Below are 27,413 nucleotides of genomic sequence, written 5' to 3'. Positions count from 1 at the left end.
TATTAAATGAAACCATTGAACCTTTGAAGCATCTTTGGAATGTGGGAGGAATTTGGAGGGAACACATGCTGTCATAGGGAGAATGTACAAACTCATTGCAGACACTGGCAGCATTGAACCCAGGTCACTGGCACCGTAATAATGGTATGCTAACTGCTATGCTACTGTGCCACATCAGATATATTTGAAAACACCATCAGGGTGAGTGACAGAATTGAGTTGAGACGGACAAGACTTGTGCTTAGTTTCAGTAATACCCACAATTATAGGGGCTGAGCGGGATCCCCAAGAAAAATGTACTGTTTCCAAGTAATGCGAATTGACCACTAAGTCAAAAAATAGTAGCTAGGATGTGGGATATAAATTTCTCTCTCTTTTTTTTTAGAACAGCTTGTGGTTGAGCTTACTCGGGGAAAACAATTCTGGATAGGGTGTTGTGCAATGAAACAGATTTGATCAGGGAGCTTAAGGTAAAGGAACCTTTGTAAGACAATAATCATTGGATGATAGAATTCACCCTTAGTTTGAGAGGGCGAAGATAAAGCCAGGTGTATCAGTATCACAGCAGAGCTGGAGAATTACAGAGGCATGGGAGAGGAGCTGGCCAAAGTTGATTAGAAGCGGACACCAGTAGGGAGGATGGCAAAACAGCAAGGGCTGGAGTTTCTGCGACAATTCAGAAGGTGCAGGATAGATATTGTACATTGTAAAGATGTGGAGTATTCTAAAGGGAGGATGAGGCAACCATGGGAGGCAAGGGAAGTCAAAGGCAGAATAAAAGCAAAGGAAAGGGCATATAATACAGCAAAAGTTAGTGGGAAGTTGGAGGATTGGGAAGATTTAAAAAACCAACAGAAGACAACTAAAATAACCACAAGGAGAGAAAAGATGAAACATGATGGTAACTTAGCCAAAAATATCAAAGAGGATGCCAAAAGTATTTTTTTCAGACATATAAAGAGTGAAAGAGAGGTGAGGGTGGATACTGGGCTGCTGGAAAATAATGCTGGAGTGGTTGTAATTGTGGACAAAGAAATAGCATTTAAACATCTTAAGTATTTTGTATCCATCTTCACTGTAGAATGCACATGCAGTATGCCAGAAATCCAAGCGTATGAGGGAGCAGAAGTGAGTGTGGTTGCTACTGTATTACTAAGGAGAATGTGCTTGGGAAGCTGAAAGGTCTGAAGATAGATAATTCTTCTTGTCCAGAAAGCCACAAAACTAACAAATAAAAGAATGGCAGCACAATCATCAGCCCACAAATCTCTCCTGCCCACACAAAAAAAGAAGAAAAATGGAACAGGCACATCAAGCCACAAATCCCCCTTCTAATCACACAAAAAAACTGAGAAAGTTCAGGTGATAAACACAGAATATAAAAAATTATAAGACTGAAAAAAGTCTATAGTCGAAGTCCATATCCAAAATGCAGAAAACCTGGGTAACATTCTTCGGGCACGGCAGTAGCTTCTCTCCCTCCGTTGGCAGAGCTATCCTCCCCCCCCCCCCCCGCCCCGAATAAAATGTAGTCTCCCCTCTCTGGTAGCAGAGAATCCCACCGGCGATCAAAAGGCAGTCTCCCCTCTCTGGTAGCAGAGCAATCCCACCTTTTGACGCTCACCTTCCACATTGGCCTTGATGTTTCAAACTCCCTCGTTGCTTTAATTGGCGAACAATGGAAATTTTAATTGGTGAAATGGAGTCAAACATTAGCTCGCGCCCTGCAGCCTGCTCACTATGAAGTTCCCACACACTGCCTCCTGAAATCATCTCAGAAACTGCAGAGAGCTGAAACACAGAAACAAACTCTAAACTGCAAATCATAAGCTCCAACAGTTCTGGAATCACATTCAAGATGAAAAACAAGTGTAAAAGACATAAAAGAAGTGAAATATATGGTTTCATGATCTATCCAGAAGATGTCGACCGAAGGAGCATTGTATGCAGGCGCTCTCTTGACCAGAAGGTTACTTGGAGGCACATGATAAAATAGGCCAAAGTCAGCATGGTTTCCTTAAGGAAAAATCTTACCTGACAAATCTGTTGGAATTATTGAGGAAATAACAGATGGGGTAGACAAAGGAGAGTCAGTGGATTTTGCTTATTTAGATTTTCAGAAGGCCTTTTATAAGATGTTGTATATGAGGCTGTTTAACAGGATAAGAGCCAATGGTATTACAGGAAAGATGCCAGCATGGATTGAAGATTAGCTGATTGTCAAGAGGCTAAGAGTTGGAATAAAGGGGACTTATTCTGGTTGGTTGTCAGTATTTGGAAGGGGTCGGTATTAGGACCGCTTCTTTTCATGTTATATGTCAACAATTTGAGTGATGGAATTGATGGCTTTGTGGCCAAGTTTGCAGATGACACAAAGGTTGGTGGAGAGGCAAGTAGTGTTGAAGAAGCAAGGAGTCTGCAGAAGGACTTGGACAGGGCAAAGAAGTGGCAGATGGAATATAGTGCAGGGAAGGGTATTGTCATGCACTTTGGAAGAAGGAATAAAAGTGTAGACTATTTTCTAAATGGTGAGAAAGTTTAAAAAAATCAGAGGTGCAAAGGTACTTGGGAGTCCTTGTGGAGGACTACCTAAAGGTTAACTTGCAGGTTGAGTCAGTGGTAAGGAAGTCAAGTGCAATGTTAGCATTCATTTCAAGGGGAATAGAATAGAAGAAAAGGATGTGATGCTGAGGCTTTAAAAGGCATTGGTCAGACCACACTTGGATTATTGTGAACAGTGTTGGGCCCCTTATCTAAGGAAGGATGTGCTGGCAATGGAGAGTGTCCAGAGATAGTTCATGAGAATGATTCTGGGAATGGAAGGGATAATGTATGAGGATTGTTTGATGGCTCTGGGCCCGTACTCGCTGGAGTTTAGAAGAATGGGGTGGGGGGAGATCTCATTGAAACCCACCCAATATTAAAGGGCCTAGACAGGTTGCATGTGCAGAGGATATTTCCTGTTGCTGGGGACATTGGGATCAGAGGGCATAACCTCAGAATAGAGGGATGTTCATTTAGAATAGAGATGAGAAGGAACTTCTTTAGCCAGTGGGTGGTGAATTTGTGGAGTTTATTGCTATGGATAGCTGAGGAAACCAAGTCATTGATTATATTTAAAGCAGAGGTTGATAGGTTCTTGGTTAGTCAGAGCATCAAGATTACAGGGAGAAGACAGGAGAATAGGATTGAGAGGGATAATAAATCAGACATGATGGATTGGCAGAGGAGACTCAATAGCTCTAGAGGCCTAATGCTGCTCCTACATCTTATGGTCTTCTGATCAGTGATACTGGGCTACTAAATGAAGTATGTTACTCAGATGGGTTTAAGTTTTGAGTGCTAGGCTCTAAGTTTTTGATTATTATTTTATCAGTATTTTTCAACTGCAACTATTCCTTGTGTATAAACCAATTCCAGAACTTAAGAAAATCTACAACATTAACTGCAGTTTACTGCTTGTAGTTAAACATCCCTGCTACTTGTCCATAGCCAGATATGGAACTAATCATGGGACAAGAAATGGTTCAACCTTTAATTTTAGTGGTAAAATACACTCAGTGACCATTTTATTAGGTATACCTGTACACCTACTCACTAATTCAAATATCTAATCAGCCAATCATGTGGCAGCAGCTCAATGCATAAAAGCATGCAGACATGGTCAAGAGGTTCAGTTGCTGTTCAGTCCAAATGTCAAAATGGGGAAGAAATTTTGACTATAGAATGAATGTTGGTGCCAGACAGGGTGGTTTGAGTATTTCAGAAACTGGTGATCTCCTGGGATTTCCATGTACAACAGTCTCCAGAGTTTACAGAGAATAATGTGAAAATGAAAAAACATCCAGGGCAAAAATATCTTGTTAATGAGAGAAGTATATCATGTTCTCAATATTTATAGTTTGTTTATTTTTTTATTATTCTTCTTTCTTCCTTTCTTTCTTTTGGTGTTGCACAGTTTGTTGCTCTTTGTACTTCGGTCATTTGTCCGTCCTGTCTTTCATTGATTCTATTCTGTTTCTTGGATTTACTGTGTATGCCTGTAAGAAAATGAATCTTAGGAGATATATGTACTTAGATACTAAATTTACTTTGAACTTGAAGTCAGAGAAGAATATCAGACTGGTTTCAGCTGACAGGAACTCAAATAACCATGCATTACATCTGCCAAGTAACAATACATTACATCAGTGGTGTGCAGAAGAGCATCTTTGAATGCACAACACATCGAACCTTGAAATGGCTGGGCTACAGCAGCAGAAGATCACAAACACACACTCAGTGGCCACTTTGTTAGGTACAGGAGACACCTAATGAAGTGGCCACTGAGTGTAGTTTTGTTCATCAACCCAACACTGTGTGTGTGAAATTCACATGATGAACAGGAAGGTTTACAGTGGGAGAATGCTTGTAGCAGGTCAGAGACCTGAGCATGTTAATGGCAAAGTGCTCTTTGGAGGCATGTTCTTTCTGTGTACATAGCTTCCGACAGGAAGTTGCTGGGAAGATCTGTGAGGTGAGTCCATGTATGCCGGCACTTTGGAGTAGCTTGCAATGCAACCCCCCCATTCCTATAGGCTGAAGAAAAATTGAATAAAATCTCCTCTCCCTCAGAATGGAGCTTGAGTGGCCTACCTAATGCAGCAGTGAGAAGAAACTGTGACGTGTTTGTAATCAGGGGCACCACTCTGGAATGCTCCTGAGGATAGAAAGCTGTGACTGACCATAAATCAGAACCCGCTGCAAAACAGTCAAAACACAGTGTCTTTTAGATCACAGCAAGTTGTACGTCTCACTAAGGACAAAAAATGGAGCTTGAATGTTGGCCCTTTAAAAAACAATTGCTGGAAAAAGGGCTTCAGTAAAACCTAATTCTCTGAGTAAATAAGAACTGACATTCTTCAGATAAGTGTGAGAAAAGTCTCTCTACACATTCATTTCTCATGTAGCACTATCTTTGGAATCGTTTCGATGGGCTTTACAGGGCAAGGGTGTGAGGTACAAGGAGAAAGGTACTGAGGCCCCCAGCAACATGGTGTACCATGCTTCAAATTCCGGAGCGGTAAGAACAAAATACCTAGCTCATCCTTCTGTAGGGATTGAAGTTTTATTTTCATCTTCACTCTTTTTATGCTGTTTTTAATCATTCATAGTGGAATTAATTGAACTGAATTGATTTTAACATTCCATTTATTTCATGCAACATTTAAGTACTTTGTCCTTGGCAAAGTGAGCACATCACTCAATTACCCACTGTTCTGAAGCTTGGATTCAGAGCTGTAATTAGGGCTCAGTATTTAAATATGCTACCATTATTTTAATGACACTATTTTGTCCATCACAGAAAAAGCCCTCCCCATCTGCAAGGAACACTGGCACAAGAAAGCAGCATCCATCATCAAAGCTCTGCACTATCCAGACCTTGCTTTCTTCTTGCTGCAGCCATCGGGAAGGAGGTACAGGGGTGTTGGGTCCCACACCACCTAGTCTTAGAACAGTGATTACTCTTCTCCCCTCAGGCACCTGAACCAGAGTGGATAATTTCAGTCACCTCAACACTGAACTGATCACTGAAGACAACCCATAGACTCTGTTTCAATGACTTTACAACTCATGTTGTCATTTTTATTTATTTACTTATTTAATTATTTGTTTTCTTTTGTATTTGCACAGTTTGCCTTCTGCACACAAGTTGCTTGTCAGTCTTTGAATGTAGAATGAATTGATTCTACTGTATTTCTTTGTTCTACTGTGAATGACTGCAAGAAAATGAATCTCCAGGTAGTATATAGTGCAATATATGTACAGTACATTGGTAATATATCTACAAAGAACGTTGAAATTTGAACTGATGCATCTACTGATCCAGTGTATTGAAGCTTCCATACCAGGTGGTGATGCATATGTGGAAATTTTGATAAAATACCAAAATTGCTCGAACATGTATTACACTGAATGACAAACTTTTTCAAAAGTGTTGATTCCTCAGAATTTTTGTTTTGTTCATGATGGACCACTTGAAGTTGAACAAGACTATTTCTATCATGTAGGAATTTGGAGAAACAACAAATTAACTTTTATTGAATATAATATGTTTAATTGCATAATGGTGTTGATGTCTGTTGATGATATGTTGATAATTTCCATTTGCATTCCGTGCCTGAGGTTTCTCTCTTAAGGGTCCAACAATAATCAAGCCAGCTTTGAAGGACTCTATCTGCCCTGATACCAATTCTCCATGACTGCAATGTCCTAGTGAAACCTTTCACCATGCTTGTCACTGACAGCACCAAGATTTGCAGGGAAGGAGTCTAAGTGGGAATGCAGAAAATGAATCTTTAGTGACATGTTGCACTTCATGGTTTTGTATGCTTGAAGCATGTTGTCTACCAGCTGCATGTAGTTTGGTGCTCTGTAGTTGCCAAGAAAATTTTCAACAACATCCTTGAATGCCTTCCATGCAATTTTTTTCGGTCCCACTCGAAGTTTTTTGAACTGACTGTTGGTGATGACCTGTTTGATTTGTGGACCAACAAAAATGCCCTCCTTAATCTTGGCTTCAGTTATTCTGACTTGAATTATGAATTGAAATAGAAAATATAGACAATTCCAAAAAAAATTATGTGTGACAGGGAAATTTCGTGGTGACTTTATGATTAACAGCTGAAAGTTAATCAGATACACAGAAAAGTATTCAGGAAGCAAAAACTTTGTTGTCCAGTGTTAAGTAAGCCACTGGTGTGGCTTCTTTATAATTGTATCAATACGTTAGGTCCACTGAGACGTTGGTACTCAGATGTGACATAAATGTGCTTTGATAACAAATTAACTTTGAGCTTTGATCAGATTACAGTTCACTTACTGCTGTTGACCATTTTCTAGTATGTTACTTCGAGAAAAGAAACATGAGTTTGCTGATTTGCAAGGCATTACGAACATGTAGGCTAAATGGGCAGGTTTCTAATGGGAACCTCACAGCTTCGGGGCAAGGGAACTACTTTTCACTGTATGATTTTGATTCATTTGAAAATAAATCTGTGGATGCATGGGCATTTTAATAATTTCATTCTCATTCTGTAACTCAGTTGGTATCACTCTTCCCTGAGTCAAAATGCTTTTGTATATGTCACACTAGAGGTTTGGGCCGGTATGCCAGTACAGTACTGAAGGAACAGTGCACTGCTGAGATTTAAATGAGGAATGGAGCTGAGGCCCTATCTGCTCAGTGAATTGAATATAAAACATCCCACAGCACCAAATGGCAGATGGGAGAGGCGTTACTCTTGATGTCCTGGCCAATATGATCCATCTAGCCACAATCATCCATAATCTTTTAAAAAATGTTCTCCAATTCTTCTATTTATGAGTGCTTTTTGTTAATTTTCTTTAATGTTTTGTAAATGATTAATAATTTAAAATCTTTTAATTAATCATGTTAAATGTCTGGAACATTCAGAAACAATGAGAGAACTTGCAAGGCATTATCTCCTATTCATCTGGTAGCTCAGGCAATTGGCCTTTTAACAGCTAAGCCGGTGGTGAGACTCTGCCCTTTGTCAAAGGTTTCAGAAGAGGTTTGTAGCCAGTGCTTCTGCTCAATTGCCCACCTCAGTTGATTATATTTCTTGGGGTCCTGTTGTCACTTCAGGAGAATAGGGAATGTGAGCAGAGTGAGAGCAGCTGCCCCATTCAGTAAAACCTGGGTCAAGAATAAGTCATCCTAGAGACAAGAGGATGCAGATGCTTTTGTCTGGAGTGACAAGCAATCTCACAGAGGACCTATCTCCCTTTATTGTCCCTCCTCCTTCCCTTTTTTCCATTGTCCACTGTCCTCTCTGATCAGATTCCTTCTTCATCTGTTTAGCTCTTCCACCTATACCCCCCAGCTTCTTACCTCATCTCTCTTCCCCACCTTGGTCTCACCTGTTACCTGCCAGCTTGTAATTCTTCCCCTTTCCCCACCTTCTTATTTTGGCTTCTTCTCCCCTTCCTTTCTAGTCCTGATCAAGGGTCTTGGCTCTAAAAATTGACTGTTTATTCCTCTCCACAGACACTGCCTGACTTGTTGAGTCCCTCCAGCATTTTCTTGTGTATTGGTCAAGATTTCCAGCCTCTGCAGAATGTCTTGTGCTTACATTGGAAGAACAGTCCTGATATAGGGTTTTGACCCAAATCATCAATTCCTTTCCTTCCACAGATGCTGCTCAACCTGCTGAATTCTTCCAACAGATTGTTGCAAAATGTGACATGTTACCAAGTGATAAGTGAAGGTTCAACCTTGATCTCCATTTGGAGCAGAGGTGTGAAGTATGGTTATGTACAATGAACTATTCCATTTGATAGAATTAAGTGAGGACCAGAATCTCTCAGACATAGAAGGCAGTGCAACAGTTTAAATAGTAGTGGGGATTCAGATTAACCAATAAAAACGATAGACAGCCTTAACAATCTGTTGTGTGCCTAAATCTGGTTGCTACAGTTAAGGATGAAAATGATGTTCTGAGAGATTCCCAAAGATAAGATCTTGTTGAAGCAGAACTAGGACAAACAGTAACGAAGATACAGAATAAAAGATAAAAGCATATTGAATCATGCTCCGGGTTGCAGATTAACTGTCGTTTTAACACTTCATTATGTCTTAGTAGCTGTATAGAAATTATTTTTGATAGAGGGTTTTGTCTTTGAAGTTCAATGTTCAAAATAAATTTATTATCAAAGAACGTATATGTCACCATCCTCAATTCTGAGATTCGTTTTCCTGCAGGCACACTCAATAAATCCATAACAGAATAATAGCCATAATAGAATCAATAAAAGACTGCATCAACTTTGCTGTTCAAATAGTGTGCGAAAGTCAATAAGCTGTGCAATTGCAAAAAGAAAGAAATAATAGTAATAATTAAATAAACATTAAATATCAAGAAAGAGATGAAGAGACCCTGAAAGTAAGTTCATAGAATATGGGAACATTTCAATGATGGGCAAGTGACCTTGAATGAAGTTATCCCCTTTGGTTCAAGAGCCTGATGGTTGGGTAGTAACTGTTCCTGAACCTGGTGGTGTGAGTCTTGAGGCTTCTGCACCTTCTTCCTGATGGCAATAACTAGAACAGATCATATCCTGGGTGGTGGGGGTCCCTGATGATAGATGCTGCTTTCCAGCGACAATCCTTCATGCAGATGTGCTCAATGGTGGGGAGGGCTTTAACCATGATGGCCAAGTTCACTATTTTTGTGGGATTTTCTGTTCAAGAGCATTGCTGTTTCCAAAACAGGCTATGAGAGAGCTAGTCAATATAATCTCCATTACACATCTATAGAAATTTTAGATGTCAAGCAGATCCTTGCGAACTCCTCAGGAAGCAGAGGTGCTGCTGTGCGTTCTTTGTAACTGCACTTACATGCGGAGCCCAGGACAGGTCCTCAAAAATAATAACACCGAGGAATTTTGCTGACCCATTCCAAAGTTGCTGACCCATTCCAAACTAATCCTCTGATGAAGACTGGCTCATGGCCTTCTGGCTTCCTCCTCCTGAAGATAATAATCAGTTCCTTGGTCTTGCTGACATTGAGTGAGAGGTTGTTGTTATGACACCACTTTGTGCCAGATTTTCAATCTCCCTCCTACAGTATATGATTTTGCTTTTATGATTCATCACCACCTTTATGCGTCACCGCTTTCGATTCATCCTATGACAGCGGAGTTGTCAGCAAACTTGAACGTGGCATTGGAGCTGTGCTTAGCCAGACAACCATAACTGTAAAGCGAGTAGAGCAGGGGTCTAAGCACACAGTCTTGTGGTGCACCTGTGCTGATGGAGATCATGTAGGAGATGTTGTTGCCAATCCAAACTGACTGGGGCCTGCAAGGGAGTTGAGGAGCCAATTACACAAGGAAGTATTAAGGCCAAGGTCTTGAAACGTATTGCTTAGTTTTGAGAGGTAATGGTATTGAATGCTGAGCTGTACTCAATAAAGAGCATCCTGATATATGCGGCTTTGTTGTTCAGATATTCCAGCGTTGAGGAAAGAACCAGAGATGGTTTCTAGCTGTGGACCTGTTGCTCCGGTATGGTATGCAAATTGGACTGGATCCAAGTCACTTCTCAGGCAGGAGTTGATATGTTGCATCATCAACTTCTCAAAGCATTTCATCACTGTGAATGTAAGTGCTACTGGACAATAGCCATTAAGGCAGGCTACCACGCTCTTCTTAGGTACTAGTATAATTGAAGCCTGCTTGAAGCTGATGGTACCTCAGACTGCCGAAGCAAGAGGTTAAATATCTCAGTGAACACTCCATCCAGTTGACCAGCACAGATTTTTAGTAGTTGGCCAGGTACCCTGTCTGGGCTGGTTGCAGGATCAGGAGAGGAATTGTTCAGGTGGGAAATGAAGATGAGGATATTAGGTTCCCTGGAGATAAAATGGACCTACCTGAGTCTGTTTACTGCTGGCCAAGAATGACTCAGTCAAGCCTCAGCATGGCTGTCCTGTCAGTGCCCAATAACAGGTGCATTGGAAAGTCTACGGGACTTTCTACAACAAAGATCTAACTGAGCTTTGTATGGGGAAATATCAGAACTAGGTGCATATCTGATACAAGAATGTGTTATTCATGAAGTATAATTAACAATCAAAGTGATTGTCCAGATTGTAAATCCAGAAGTAATTACAATCACCCAGCACTATTGTTTTGTCATAATGACCAGGTTATTGAACATAAGGGGGTTACAGATAAAGCTGAACTATTTCTGTTGACAATGTGTGGCTTTACATTGTGAATAAATGAGGCAAAAACATTGAAAGATAATCCAGAAGGAAACATGGGTTGAATGTTTCCTGGAAAAATAAATAACAATATTTCAGAGCACATAGAATTATGCAAACTATGAAAATTATGAAATAGGTTTGCCTCCCACACCATAGTAAAATGATACACGTACTTATTTAAAAAACAAATGAGCACTTGAATCTCTCAGGCATAGAACACTGTGGAACAAGAGTCATACAGTGGGATTAATACAGATGATAGCTAACCAGACAGCATGGATATGCTGGGCTGAATGGCCTGTTTCCATTCTCTACGACTGGTTCTCTGATAACCATTGAACTGAAAGGAGTCTCTAGCTTTATGCAAACTCTGATCTGGTGTAGGATCATGAGGAATTCTAGTAACACCCACTCTACTGTTAAACTCCACATAGAGTCTAATGAAACAGCAGTATGACAGATGTGATGCCATCTGCTTCACGGGAAATTCTGCACTTAAAACGGGTCTGAGTGATTTCCTGGACTTACTTTTACGAGAAAGACAAAGAGATTTTGTCTGTAAGACACATTAAAACCATTTTCAGTTTTATAAAGAGAACACAATCATACAGATAACTTTAATTAATAGGCCTGCCAATCAAACCACACCATCTGATTAAGGTTTTCCCTTCCATTGATCATCCATTGATACTCCTAAATAGACTCATTGTGAATATGCCTTTAGTACTGCAGAGTAGGCAAATAATTGGAATGTAGTCTCAAGGCCAATCTAGAGCTCAATATTGTCTTTCTACACAGCATTGAATGCTCTAAAAATTGATGTAGCTGACCAGCTAGAAAAGTTTATTTTAGCCAAAATATAGATAAGTGACAAATGTACTCATCAGCTCTTTTAGATTTATTAATGAGTTAATTAAAGATACATTTTTCTCAATTTACCCATCTAATCTTTAGATCTCTGAACTGATAAAAATTCCTCTCAGATTCCATCATTTGCAGCCCTTTATTACCTCCATTTATCATCTCCCAGCCTGTCACTATTTCTACCCTTCCATCTGTCTCCCTCTTCCAGTGAGTCTCTCTTCACCAGGATCCTTGCCAGTTCTTGCCCCACCCCTCCTCCTCACCTATATACAGTATATTGGCTATCTCCCTTCTACTTTTTCAGTTCAGTTGAAGTGTCTCAACACAAAAACATCAACAGACCAATTCCCACCACATATGCTGCTTGACCTGCTGAGTTCCTTAGGCAGCTCATTTTTTTTTTGTTCCAGGTTCCAGCATCTGCAGTCTCCTGTGCCTCCAAAAGATAAATTCTATTTACTTTATAAAGCACATCACCATAATAATTTAACAGAACGATGTGCTACTATAAAATTAAATTGGAATTTATTTGAAAATTAGATCTTGCTCATAAAATTGTCACATAAAATTGGGAAGTCTAGAGGCTCCAAAATAAAGCAAGTTTTGCAATGGAAACTCAAAGTTAAATCAAATGATGAGATATTTACCAGAAGCAGATTTAATGCCAGAGAGTTCATATTTGTATCTCTAGAATCTATTGTGCATTGTAAATGGGTCATCTAGCAAACTCTCAACACATGCCCATTTTAAGTAGTCAATTTTAAATGAAGAAAACACATTTTTATTTTCAAAGTAATTATTCTTTGAAAGAGTGCTATATCTCCTTAAGTCAGATTGATTTGACAGAAAGATATGTTTCAGCACAATTTGATCTTCCCAGGTTATTTTGGAATCTCAGCAAGTAAGTGACTGCCTTGATGTTCAGCTTCCCACTTCCCCAGTTCTGTCAGGATCTTCCATCCCTACATTCCAATCTGTGGAATTGGAAAAAAATGAGTCTATTTACCTCCAAGGAAGATTTGCAGTTTACAGCTCATTCTCATCAATTTATCAATGCCATCAAGAAAAGTCAGCTCTTTATGCCACATTTAAAGTCAAAGATATTGTAGAATATCTGGTCATACTATATATCTTGGTTGCTTATCTGTGTCTGTGGTAAAAAAAAAATGCTGAGACATTCTAAACCATCACCAGGAAATCAGGGACATATACATGCATGCATATTATATACTGACAAATCTTTTGGGAGAATATCACAATGAATAGTGGCATAAAGCACTGTAGCTTAAGGTTCTTTTGGTCACCATATTTGCAGGTTCACCACTGTTAACAGGCAGATGGTCTTATAAATTACCTGGATACTTGGGCTGGTTTATGTTTGGTTCAGAGGAAGCTCCTTCTTGACTTTAGGACTTTCCTGCAATCTGACCATACAGATAATGTCTGCCATCCGTTACTTACTGTTCATTTCTCCATTTACAGGTGAAATTTGATTTGACCTGAGCACGAAGAAAATACAAACGGAGCAATTAATGTAATTGGCGATCTTTAGTGTTAGTCCACTGTTGGAGATTTTACTATGTAGTCATAGAGGGATACAGCACAGAAACAGGCCCTTTGGCCCATTGAGCCCATGCTAATCATCAACCACTAATTGCACTATTCATAAATTAATCCCACGTTTATTCTCCGCACATTCTTATCAACTCACATTGGTTGTTTATTGGTCTTTGCGTGTAGTTTTTCACTGACTTTATTGTACTTCTTTGTTCTACTGTGAATGCCCATAAGAAAATGTATCTGAGGGCAGTATATGGTGACATGTATGCACTCTGATATTAAATTCATTTTGAACTTTAAACTCTCCTCGAAATTCTACCACTCACTTACACATTCAGGGCGACTTGCAATGGCCAATTAACCTAACAACCTGCACATCTTTGGGATGTGGGAGGAAACTGGAGCACCTGGGCAACATCCAGCGGTCAGGGAGAGTGCGCATAAGTCCACACAGACAACATCTGAGGTCAGGATTGAACCTGGGGCTCTAGCATTATGGGGCAGCAGCTCTGCTAACGGTGACATGGAGCTGCCTGCAAGTATATTACACCACTGGATTTATAAATCCTTTTAAGTTCCTTCAAAAATTCAAGCTGCCTCCTTGTGTCTACACAATTGCTCCTATTCTAGGTTCTATATACTGACACCTCTTAGCAACTTAGCATGGTGCCTGCATCAGATAATCTTTACTCTTTGAAAAATTAGACAGGCAATATTGAAATCAGTCTTAAATCTATCCAAGCGGCAAGTTACAGCCCAAACATAAAAGTGTTTCTTGCGCCTCTGTGTGTAGCAAGTATTCTGATTAAGGTTGAATAATCATGTGGCTCTTTTAAATATTTATTAACCCACACACACATATACATCCACCAAGGCTTGCCTTTCTGATCAAATGCTGAAGAGACCATGGACTGGATAAAGTTAAATCAATTGTTTTGGTAACCAGAGTGTAGTTATGACTTCAGCCATTTATTGCTGCATATTCAAAGTGTGAAGGAGGTTGAGAAACCCTGTGTATCACACATACGAATATTTGCCATGTCTCCAGTGGACAAGGCTCCCGGATGAAAGGACAAATTGGTTGGATAATTATCTAACTAATTGCCCTCATCTAGCAGACCAGGATAATGCAGAATTATTATGTGGTCTCTGAGAATAGTTTTAAAACCAAACATTAAGATATAGTCATGAAGGTGGTTTCAGGATATTTTTAAGAAGCTTATGGATAATGAAGGAGGAATTATAAGTATTTCAGATATAACCCTGTATATTAATCAGGCTCTGCTTTATTTTTTATGGATGAAGAATAATCATGAAGCTGATATATCTTTTATCCACATAAATATCAGTTATTGTGGATAAAGGATATATCAGATTCGTGATTATTGATCTACCTGAACCATCCAAGTAACAATTGTGCAATCATACACTGTCAGCCTTATTTAATGCCACTTAGCCTACATGGGCCTCTTGCATCAGTCCCTGGAGACTGAGGGAAACACTAAGCATGCTTCAACACGCCAATAACAGGTTTTTCTACCCACAATATTTTGGAAAAACAGAATTTTGCACACACCGCATAAGGCAGAACATTTGCAAGAACATCTAGAACACATTCCAAACGCTGAGAATAATGGGGGCCAATATAGCTCTTGGAAAGTCTACACTGATCATCTCCCAAAAGGAAAATACAAGCAAATAAAAATAATTCTCAAGGCATTCCACAGTTTTGGAGATGATAACACACTCATAGCTTTCACATAAAATGTTGTGCGTTTTGTGAATCACAATTAGGACAAGATACACGTGGCGTGATTTCAAGATATATAAAGTTCAGTAATTTTTGAAAGTGGATACCCATGGAAATTTATCAATGAATCTATTCACTCAGTTGTACCTTATGCTCAATTAAAGTTCCACCAAACAGTAATTTGGGCAATCTGCATTTGCCTCATAAGCTTTTCTGTTGGTCATATTAAAGCTGGCAAGAGACCCAGCACAGATGATGTATTTGAAAACACTGGGCTCCCTTATTGCCAAATGTAGCATGAATGTATCAACATTGAAGGATTCTATTTGCAGTGAATTCCCTCTGGTACTCAAGCATATGAGCAGGTTGAATGCCAGGTCAAACTATGTATTGACAGGTCAATTATTTCTTCTGCTCACCATTGCTGCACTATATCATTTTGTTTTCAGAAGAAAGCTAAGGTCAAGTTGAAAAGGTTGGAACCAGAATTGAAGACATTGATAGTTCAAATCCCTAGAATCTCACCTGCTAGTCCTTTCAAGTCTTTGTGTTTTATGCCACATAGGAGCAATAAACAATGTAATTCATGTATGAACACAAAACTGAAAGTTAAATAGAATTATATTAGAAGAATTCTGAACAAGAGCAAGCGGCATCTATTAGTTCATAAATTCATAAAAATAATGCCTTTGGCCACCATGTTTGCACACACTACAGCCACTCATTCGCACTCATTCTTGATTAATTCCATTGTTTATTCTCTTATCAATTTCACAACCCCACCCCAACCCCAGATTTTATCACTCACCTGTCATCAGGGGTAAGTTTCAGAAGTCAATTAACTTACCATCCTGCCTATCTTGAGAAGTGGGAGGAAACTAGAGCACCTGGAGGGAGCCCACAAGGCCACAGAAGAAACTCACACAGACCTTTCCTGAGTCAGAATTGAACCTGGATCTCTGGCACCGTGAAGGAGCGGATCTAGCCATTGTGCCACCCTGCTGCCCAAAAGTTCTTATCGTACTTATACCATATGGTTGATGGAAGAAAAAGATCAACCTTCAGCCCATCTTCAACAACAGCACCAATTCAAAGTTCAGCAAGTTACCAAATTCAAAACATTTCAGTTGTAAGCGATGAGATTATGATACCTGCATTCAGCCTAAGCAGTAAAGGTGTAAATTCTCTCCCAGGGTAACAGGAAAATGGCCTTATGGGCCAATGTGATTTTGATTCTAACTTATTTTGTGTTGCCTTTGTTAACAGACCCAAGAGCCTTAAACATAAAGTAATACAGGAAATGTAATGACTATTCTTACTTTATATATGTAGTGCCTATGCTAGAATTAACGGAAAGATGGCGCTAGCGAACAATGGTACCTCAGGCGACATCTTTCAGATAGTTCACAAAACTGTTTCTTTCACTTATTTTATCTCTTTTAAATGTGGTTCTGGTCCTATTGAAGCCTTTGATCTACAGTTTGATGGTGTGTTTTCTGGCTGACTGAGCAATCAGGTGCTTTGCTGTCTCTGAGAAGGTTCTGGAAGGCAAGTGGCCTTGAGGCCAAGAAGTTTAGAGACATGAGCCCATGATCAACTCCATTTCTCACCAATCTCACCGATTAAAGTGTTGAGGAAGATTGAAACATAGACGCAAGTGCGGAAGGCAAACAAGTGTTCTGTGCCATCTACCAGCCTCTCGCTCACTGCTACTGGACGAAGGTGTCTGCCTGTGACGGTCTCTCTCTCCCATTCGCTCACAGTTCCTGAGGGAAGGTCCCTGAGTTCAAATGGTCTCGCTCTCCCTTGATGCTGTCAGAGGATGGTACCAATGTTCTGGGTATGCATTTTGTGGATTGGACTGTAGTTTGATAGGACTCTTGATTTTTTATTTTCATATTCTTTCCTTTACTTGTTCTTCTTTGTTTCCGTTTGTTGATTTTTTTGCAAGTGATGGTGGTGGGAGGGTGTTGATGCTCTTGTTGCCATCTGTGTGATTTTTTTCTTTGCATGTGGTGGGGGGAGGGTTGATGTTTCTATTTCAATGGTTTTGTTTGTTTTGAGCCTGTCTGTGGAGAAGACAAATCTCAGGGATGTATTCTGCATACATACTGTACTTTGAACTTTGAAGAGTTTTTTTTTCAAGTTGGATGACAGGTAATATTATTTATTTTTTAAAATGTAAGCAGTAGTTATATAGATAAACAGTGATGAACTATTTTGAGTGAAAATAAGTTAATGAAGATCCACAGTGTGACTGAGCTGGTGAACATAGAATGTAAAGGAACAGGTCCTTCATAACACCACATGATGCCACCTAAACTTAGTCTATCTCCCTGAAAATGGCATATATCCCTTTATCTGCTGTCTGTTCATGCATCTATCTAAATGCCTCTTAAAGTATCTACTTCCACCACTTTCACTGACAATGCATTCCAGGCAAGTATCATTCTCTGGGCAAAAAAAAAACTACCCTCCAGTTTTTGTGAAAAAAAATCCTTCAAGCATTCCCCCCACCGCCCCCCCCCCACCCCTAAACCTATTTAACATTTCTATTCTGGGAAAAAAAGACTTTATCTACCTTATATATACTTCTCACAATTTTATATACTTCTATCAAGTCAAATTCCCGCTTCCAGCACTCCAGAGAAAATAATCAAAGTTTGTCTGAACATTCCTTTCAGCTAATATATTCAAGTGAAGGCAGAAGTTGAATAAAAGCAGAAAATGCTGAAAATGCTCACCAGGACAATGAGCATCTGTGGAAACAGAAACAGAGATAATGTCTCAGGTTGAAGTTAGAACACATCCTCATAATAATAAGATCTCATCATAACTGCATCCATTAACTATTCCAATATCAAAGCTACAGATGGACCATGTGTGCACTATCAGCAGTAAATGGACTATGCAATGAAAGACTGTTATAACTGATAACCACATTGTCATAATGCATTGATTTTAGCACTGCTATATTTCAGTTTCCAGAGAACACTGAAGGTTTCATTAACTTTATAGCTTGACATTTTATTCCCACACTATCACTCTGGTTACATTGAAACATCCTGCACTGCAGGTTCCCTTATTATTGCTGCACAAGTCAGTTGCAGAATTTAAAAGCATCCTATTATCAATTTGCAAGCACAAAATAATCTGCAGATGCTGGGGTCAAAGCAACACTCACAACACGCTGGAGGAACTCAGCAGGTCGGGCTGCATCAGAGGAAAAGATCGGTCGATGTTTCGGGCCGGAACCCTTCGTTAAGACTGTAGGGGGAAGGGGCAGAGACCCTATAAAGAAGGTGGAGGGAGGGTGGGAAGGAGAAGGCTGGTCAGTTCCAGGTGAAAAACCAGCAAAGGGAAAGATAAAGGGGTGGGGGAGGGGAGGCAGGGAGGTGATAGGAAGGAAAAGTGAAGAAAGAATAGGGGAAAACACAATGGGTAGTAGAAGAAGGCGGAACCAAGAGGGAGGTGGTAGGCAGCTGGGGGAGGGGCAGAGTGACATAGTGATAGGGGAAGGGAGGGGGAGGGAATTACCGGAAGTTGGAGAATTCTATATTCATAGAATTTCCCGTATTTGTTTTCCCGTATTCTTTCTTCACCTTTCTTGCCTATCACCTATCTGCTGCCCCTCCCCCACCCCTTTATCTTTCCCCTTACTGGTTTCTCACCTGGAACTGACCAGCTTTCTCCTTCCCAGCCTCCCCCCACCTTCTTTATAGGGCCTCTGCCCCTTCCCCCTACAGTCCTGACGAAGGGTTCCGGCCCGAAACGTTGACTCATCGTTTCCACGGATGCTGCCCGACCTGCTGAGTTCCTCCAGTGTGTTGTGAGCGTTGCTATTATCAACTTGGTTTGATTCATCATGCATTACCTTTGACTAAATTAATATTACTATATACATCATGTACACCTCAGATGAGCTACAGTATAGGATAGTGCCCCTTTTCAACATCATCAAAGAATGGTCAACCTCAACATCTTTCTCACATTTCCAGGAATAGATCAATATGATTTTTTTCCAAAATCCATAAGGTATCCTTAGATAGAAAATAAACATTGTAAACATCATGTAAATGTTGTAAACATAAGAGATTCTGCAGATGCAGGAAATCTTGGGCAACACATACGAAATGCAATGAACTGTCTTGGCTCAAAACATTGACTGTCTATTCCCAAGATGCTGCCTGACTTGCAGACTTCCTCCACCATTCTGTGTGGGTTATGTTTTATTTTAAAGCTAAAGGTCCATATGTTTTAAGGTGAGGAAAGAAGATTTAGAAATCCTGTCAGAATTGATGTAGTTCTTTAAATATATTTTCAGAATTTTCCAATGGACAGAAAATATTTGAGCAATATAACTGAACTTACAGTGACTAGCATAAACTGTCCTGATTAGTATTTCCATGAGCCTATCACTGAATAATGAACAGCATGTAAAGAAATTTAAGCACTTCTGTCTGGGTGCCAATCACATTCTGAGGATGATAATTGGTTTTCCATCTCATTATTTTATATGGCCTGTACGCAACTGTGAATAATTCAATGTAATTTGTACTGTAAAAATGCCCAAATGTATTCAGAAACAGTGGAATGACATCCAGTCGGTACTATCATATATTATGTTCCCAAGCGTGTGATGGAAGATGTCATCAATGTGTTGCGTACCCCGTAACTGGGTTGCCAAACCAGCAGAAATGGACCACGTAGTTGGAGTCTGGTTTAACAGAATCTAATAAGGTTTTATTAAAGAAATAAGTAACACAGTACTCTAATTGTAAGGATATAAATGCAACAGGTTAGCAATGATAAAACACACATGTAAACAGAACTAGGGTAATAGGAATCAATCAAGCTCTATCGCAGTCTCGGGGTAAAATGATCAGTCTCAAGTGACGCAGAGTTCAGTTCAGCTTAGTACAGTTCGCAGTAATCGCTGTTGTGCGAGAGAGAGAGAGAGGGGGAGAGAGAGAGAGAGAGAGAGATACAAATCTGATTCAGACAGACCTTTGATGTTCTTCATAGTTGGCTTTCGGGCGGACCCTTTTTTATGTCTTCTGTGGTCACCGACTGTGACCCCTCCATTCCGGATATGACCGTTCTTCCACGGTGAACCCGGCACCCAGGCAAGGGCGGACACACACACTAGGTTCCCGCCGATCGTACCCTTTCACCCTGTGCGTCCACAGTCAGTTCCCGCGACCAGACCTCCAAACTCTCACCAACTTATGGGGGCACACCACTCTTCCAGGGTCTCGTTATCTCGTGATCTCGTGGTGTGTGTCGTGCCTTAGCGAACCTGTTCTTTTTATCCCCCGGCTGGAGTATCGCCTGTCCATCAAACTTCAAACAGTTCGGGTTCAAAGCAACCGGTCTGTCAATACTCTGAAATGTGTTTCTTTCTCGTTAATCTCTCTCTTCTCTCTTATTAGCATTTTGAATGTTTCTCCATTGTCTCCCTTATCTTTCTCATCAGCATCAATCTTCTGATAACTGGGTTTGTCATCACAAATGCAAAAATGACTTTGATATTTTTGCTTGACAATTCACAAGAGCAAGGCTTCGACTACTCCACATGTAAGGATAATGCTTTCACAAGCAACATGCAGGACATTACTGTTGAGGCAATAAGCAAATATGCTAAAGTAGCAATGAAGCCATCTCACCTTTCTTTGATATTTACTCTGAGGTAAATGATGGCAGTGTGAGTAATGAATCCACCTTCAACTTGAACAAACTATGACCTCTGGAGGTTATTCCCATTCACTACCAAACCCTTGTTCCCACCTCTTAATGACAGTGGTACAGCGAAGAACAACAGTACATGTTACAGGAGGCACTTTACTTCAATTCTGCAGTCTTGAGATTATGTCTACTAAAAGTCTAAATGTGACTCTTGCAACTGTTAAGATTACAAAACTATAAAACTGTCAACAACATCAGACAAGGTACCTTAGATTTTAGCCTAGTTATATCTTAGACTACCCTAATGCAATTTCTGTGCGGAAAGAAACTGAATCAGTATTTTGGGTCAAAGAGGGGGAGTGTGGGACATACAAACAGAATATCTTATATTGGTTCTGGACATTTGTTGTCAAGTTAACAATTATTTTAAGACAAATTGAAATAGAAAGGTATACTGAATCTGTGGAGCAAGAGAGAAAAGCAGGTGAATACCTGAAATTGTTGAATCACAATAGCTGTGATATATCCAGAGGTGTTCTTCCTCAAGTTTATACTGGGCACCATTAAATGTATGAGATGGAAGTGAGAGACTTAATGAGACAAGAAAATTAAAGTGACAGTGAATGAAAGCCCAGGGTCACCCTGACAGCTTGAACAGAAGTGATCTATAAAGCAGCCACTCATTCTGTGTTTGCTTACTCTTATCATTGTGAGCACAGATTGCATTAGACTAAATTTCAAGAAGTGCCAGTGAATCGCTGGAAGGTCTGTTTGGATCCTTGGATGGTGAGAAAGAATGAGGTAAAAGAGAAGTTGTTGCATCTCCCAAAGGAAAATACTGGGAGAAGGGAAGTGGTTGGTGGAGACAGTTTAGGTAATCTTCACAAACCTGAAAGTATATAGTAATTCAAAAAGAGTCAAATTTTGGAATCCAAGTTCAGTACAGATAGTATATGTGTTCAGAATATTAGAATGTACTACTGAGAACAGATTCTTTATGAGTACTGTAGTGGAATAGTCATAGTCATAGTCATAGTCATACTTTATTGATTCCGGGGGAAATTGGTTTTCGTTACAGTTGCACCATAAATAATAAATAGTAATAGAACCATAAATAGTTAAATAGTAATATGTAAATTATGCCAGTAAATTATGAAATAAGTCCAGGACCAGCCTATCGGCTCAGGGTGTCTGACTTCCAAGGGAGGAGTTGTAAAGTTTGATGGCCACAGGCAGGAATGACTTCCTATGACGCTCCGTGCTGCATCTTGGTGGAATGAGTCTCTGGCTGAATGTACTCCTGTGCCCACCCAGTACATTATGTAGTGGATGGTAGACATTGACCAAGATGGCATGCAACTTAGACAGCATCCTCTTTTCAGACACCACTGTGAGAGAGTCCTGTTCCATCCCCACAACAACACTGGCCTTACGAATGAGTTTGTTGATTCTGTTGGTGTCTGCTACCCTCATCCTGCTACCCCAGCACACTACAGCAATCATGATAGCACTGGCCACCACAGACTCGTAGAACATCCTCAGCATTGTCCGGCAGATGTTAAAGGACCTCAGTCTCCTCAGGAAATAGAGACGGCTCTGACCCTTCTTGTAGACAGCCTCAGTGTTCTTTGACCAGTCCAGTTTATTGTCAATTCGCATCCCCAGGTATTTGTAATCCTCCACCATGTCCACACTGAGCCCCTGGATGGAAACAGGGGTCACCAGTACCTTAGCTCTCCTCAGGTCTACCACCAGCTCCTTAGTCTTTTTCACATTAAGCTGCAGATAATTCTGCTCAGACCATGTGACGAAGTTTCCTACTGTAGCCCTGTACTCAGCCTCATCTCCCTTACTGATGCATCCAACTATGCCAGAGTCATCAAAACTTCTGAAGATGACAAGACTCTGTGCAGTAGTTGAAGTCCGAGGTGTAAATGGTGAAGAGAAAGGGAGACAAGACAACAATCCAAACAACTGAACAAAATTACATGTTACAGAGAATATGACACATATTCCTAGCATGAAAAATTGCAACTACAGCAAAATCGATTAATTATCTTTCCTTTCATTTGAATGATATTGATTTGAAGATAACAGAAGTATTTAAAGTTATGAAAGGGTGGATCAAGCATAACAAGAGAATGCTTGGAGTAGTTACAGTACATTATTTAGAATTGAATGCAGGTGATGCTTTTTTTAAACACGGAAAATATTTCCATTTGGATTTGCTGCTTAAAACAACAATTTTTTCCTCAAAATTCAAAATCAGATGGAATGGGTGAAGGGAAAAATGTTGAAGAGATGTAGGAGCTGCACAAGTTATGTAATTAGAACTTATAGCTTACAGGTAAGGAAAAATATAGATTCATTGAGCCAAGCACTCTTGTTTCTTCTCTCTGTCTCCTAAATATAAAGCACTAATTAGAAAAGATGAAGGTAGGTATCTTAACTCATTTTGGTTAAATGACAAATTAGCAAAAATATCCTCATTAAATATCCAAAGCTGGTGCATCTCTCAACTAACTTTCTGAAATTCATTTATTGCCCGATGTACAAAGTGATGATTTATATTTTAATGTCATTTTTGCAAAGATCGGGTCAGCTTGCCCTCCTCTGTGATGTTATGTTTGTTATGAAGCAGGAATTTTACATGTAAAGGCATACTGTAGTTTCTACTGTTCAAAGCCTGTGATCAAAAGTGAAGCATCACATGAAGTTGATAACTCTCCAAGTAACTTCTAAGCAGCAGGTTTTTTGATTGATATTGTTTTTATAAATGCGCAACAAACTGACTTCAATAAAGGATTACTCCAAAGAACATGTTTTTTTTATTAAGGAGGAAGCTCTTAGAAAAACAATTTTATGTTTTTTTCTAATTTAGCTCATTATATTGAGCTTCATTCTTGCATTACTTACCAATGAACTTAATTTACATTAGCTTCTAAAATATGGATTAATTTCAAGTTCTATGCCCATCATGCTTCCTTCAGCACATCCACTTTATTTGTGTATGATACAGATTGGACATTTAAGGTAAAATGTTGACATAAATAAAACAATACAGGAGGTAGCAGCACAAGTGTGCCAGGAGTGTGGGGAGATAAGAAACAGTATGCACATTCATTCTATGACTTCGAAGGTAAAACAATTCTCTCAGCCATTTGGAAATAACATTGCATAAAGTGACAAATGAGCTACAAACGTTTGCAGTTTTATTTTGATTTTTCCTTAAAGACAATGCGAATGTAGTTCAAAACCAAAAGGGTCAACCTGAAATGTTAATTCTGTTTCTCCAGTGTGGCTGCCACATCTATAAAGCATCTCCAACTTGATTCAGTTGTATTTTGTCGGAAGTTGTGAATTCACCATGATCTCCAACTCCTTCTTCAGTAGATTTAGGTACATCATATAGGGCGATTTTTCATTGTGCCACTAAGGAAGGATAGTATTGTTGAAGGAATAATTAGCAAATGCCAAAGTAAGCTACTGCACAGACAAATGTTACATGATCTTATAAATTGATTTTGACGCAAAGTGTAGAATTCATGCTAACGTTCACAAGTGAACAGCATTAAAAGAGTTATGTTCAATTTTATAAATAATCAGACAGACTGATCCATTCAACTTAACTGCATCTTACTTTGATGAAAAATCAACACAGATTGTCCGTTTGTTATGTAGGCTCCAGTCTGAGGTGTGTAGAATTAACTTCTGACAACTAATACCATATTATTGCCACTAGTAGAGCTTTACTTGTTTTTTTATTTCATACCTTTTCTGTCCAATGTTGCTGAATTGATCATGTAAGAAGAATATTTCAGAAGCGTAAGCTTCTCTACCAGTATAAAAATTGACTTAACTTTATTTCTTACATCCTTCACATACATGAGGAGTAAAAATCTTTACATTAAATCTCCATCTAAATGTGCAATGTGCAATCATAGTAATTGATAACCATTTATAATAAACAGAACAGTCAATGTAATATAGAGTACACTCAAGTCAGCATGAGTTCATCAGCCTGATGGCCTGGTGGAAGAAGCTCTCCTGGAGCCTGTTGGTCCTGGCTTTTATGCTGTAGTACCACTTCCCGGTTGGTAGCAGCTAGAATAGATTGTTGTTGAGATGGCTTGGGTCCCCAGTGATCCTACGGGCCCTTTTTACATACCTGTCCTTGTAAATGTCCTGAATCATGGGAAGTTCACAACTACAGATGCGCTGGGCTGTCCGCACCACTCTCTGCAGAGTCCTGCGATTAAGGGAGGTACAGTTCCCATACCAGGCAGTAATGCAGCCGGTCAGGATGCTCTCAGTTGTGCCCCTGTAGAAAGTTCTTAGGATTTGGGGGCCCATAACAAACTTCCTCAACCGTCTGAGGTGAAAGAGGCACTGTAGTGCCTTTTTCACCACACAGCTTGTGTGTAAGGGATGATGATTAAACAGATGAAATGCTATATGATTTTTCCCTTTGTGGCTGACAAACTTATCACACCAACACTCAGGCACTAAATCATATGCAGTATTATTTAAAATATAATCTAATTAGTGCAATGAATCATCTGGTTTATCATTCTGACAAAACATCACTACCAGGTGCAAGGATATCCCAATTCTTATTAGAACAACTGTCCAACCAAAACACAGTTTCTGTTGATGTTTTGCATACCAAAGTACAATTCTTATATTCACAATATAATTTCTCGAGTATTTTTTAAATTTATTTTTATTTTATTGAGATACATCGCAAAGTAGGCCTTTCTGGCCTTTTGAGCCATGCCACCCAGCAATCCCTGATTTACCCTAGCCTAATCACAAGACAATCTACAAATGACCAACTAACCTATTCATTGATAGGCCTTTGGACTGTGGGAGAAAATCCACACAGTCACAGGGAGAACATACAAACTCCTCACAGGCAACAGTGGCAACTGAACCCAGGACACTGGTATTGTAAAGCGTTGTGCCACCCTCATGTCTTGTGCACTTAAACTACCATGTGACAATCTCCCCTCACATTTTCCAACAAACACATTTGATCGCTATTAGGCCTACAAGCCTCCAGACTGCAGCTTAGCAAAATGAGCTCTTTGTCATTTTTTCATTAAAAGGGAAAAGAAGCAGGGAGGAGGTTTGAAGACAAGAGTTACGGCAAGAATCCAACCTGATTTTTCAGAAACTTAAGTTCCGTGTATTTCCCACAATAAGTTTCCTACCTCTGCAGGCCTCTCTGATCTCTGAGCTAATGACCTTTTGGCTTCAAAAAAAGAAACTGTGACAGTAGGAGAGCAACCTGCTATTTGTCGTCATAAAGAATACAGGTTCAGAATTCAATGCAGTTGAAAAGTGTCTGTGCCCTCTATAAATTGATTGTCCTATTTACCTTCAAATAACAGTGACTTCAGTCCAGTGCTGAAGAGATCTCCCTGAATGATGTTAGGGCCTCCTGATGATGCCAAAGCCTCTTTACAAAGTAGGCTTTTCTTTTGCAGTCACTGTCAGCCTTACTTGAGTATCAGTATTGCAAAAAAGGGCAAACAATTATGTGAAAAGCCTAAGTATAAGAAACCTGATTGATCTGCTCCCCTTTAAAGTCTTATGTTTGAAAAACGCCCTCTCAAGCATAAGTTAACACTACCTTTTGAGGAACTTACATCTGAATGGGAGCATGCATGGATTTTTCATCAGCGAGATGCAGCTACATTTAATCTGTGTTTCTTCATAAAATTGCCGATGAAACTTCCATATTCCAGTTAAGGTGGCACTACCGAACATGTCCGACAAATTTCCGGTAGTCAAAAAGCTAAGAAATCCAATTTAAAAATCACAAAAAATACCTTTTCTGAGGTAAATTGTGTTAAGTAATCACGCCAAACAGTGAAAGGGCGAGCAATAGCAAGATGGTGTGTTGCAGAATCGTTGTAGATGGAGTTCTGAACCCATACATCTGGCCAGGGAGCGAGGTGGGATCGCTTTGCTGAAAGGAGAAATTGGGGCTCGGGCAGATGAGATTCAGTGCCTGTACAACTGGCTGGGGTGCAAGGTTGGATTGCTCTGGGCACCGAGCTGAGCTGAAGAGCCTGAGAGCAGCTTTGGGCAGGGCAGTGAAATCAGAGCTCGGAGCAAACCACTGGGCAGCATGGTGTAGGCCTGGAGCCTTTCACAGTCACGGTTTCCGGGTCCCAGTGTGAGATACGATGCACTGTTTAGACTATTTAAACATAGGTTCAGATCAGAGGTGAGACCTGATTTCACTCACTCTCTGCGACCTTCACTCCTCTGTCCAGAGTGCCAGAGACTTTTGCTGTTCTGTTGTTTGGTCAATTTAAACGCTGGCCCAGATAGTCAATAGAAAACAGGGTGTCGGTCAGGACAACAGCTGATTTCATTCATTCTTCATGATGGTCATCCCCATGGTGCTGAGGCTATGAAAATTGTCCCGGCTGCTGTGCTCCATGCCCACTAATATGATGAATTGATAAGCGAGGCTTCGGGCCTACTCTGAGCTGCTCTGGGATCCAGATCTGAAGACACATTTTTGGTTTGGAATTCACTTCAACTGCTTGCATGATTTGTATTTTTTTCTCTCATGCATCATGCGTTGGTCTTTCAGTTTTTTCTCTTTAATTGGTTCTTTCGGGTTTCTTGCTTTGTGGCTACCTGTGAGCAAGCAGATCTCAAGGTTGTATAACTTATACATTCTTTGATTATAAATGCACTTGATTCTTGAATCTACAAATGTTTCTGTCACAAAAATAAAACATTCAGTGTTTTAGGTCCAATGA

This window comes from Mobula hypostoma, chromosome 13 (assembly GCF_963921235.1).
Source record: "Mobula hypostoma chromosome 13, sMobHyp1.1, whole genome shotgun sequence".
NCBI classification, from domain to species: domain Eukaryota; kingdom Metazoa; phylum Chordata; class Chondrichthyes; order Myliobatiformes; family Myliobatidae; genus Mobula; species Mobula hypostoma.
This window is presented reverse-complemented; position numbering follows the sequence as displayed.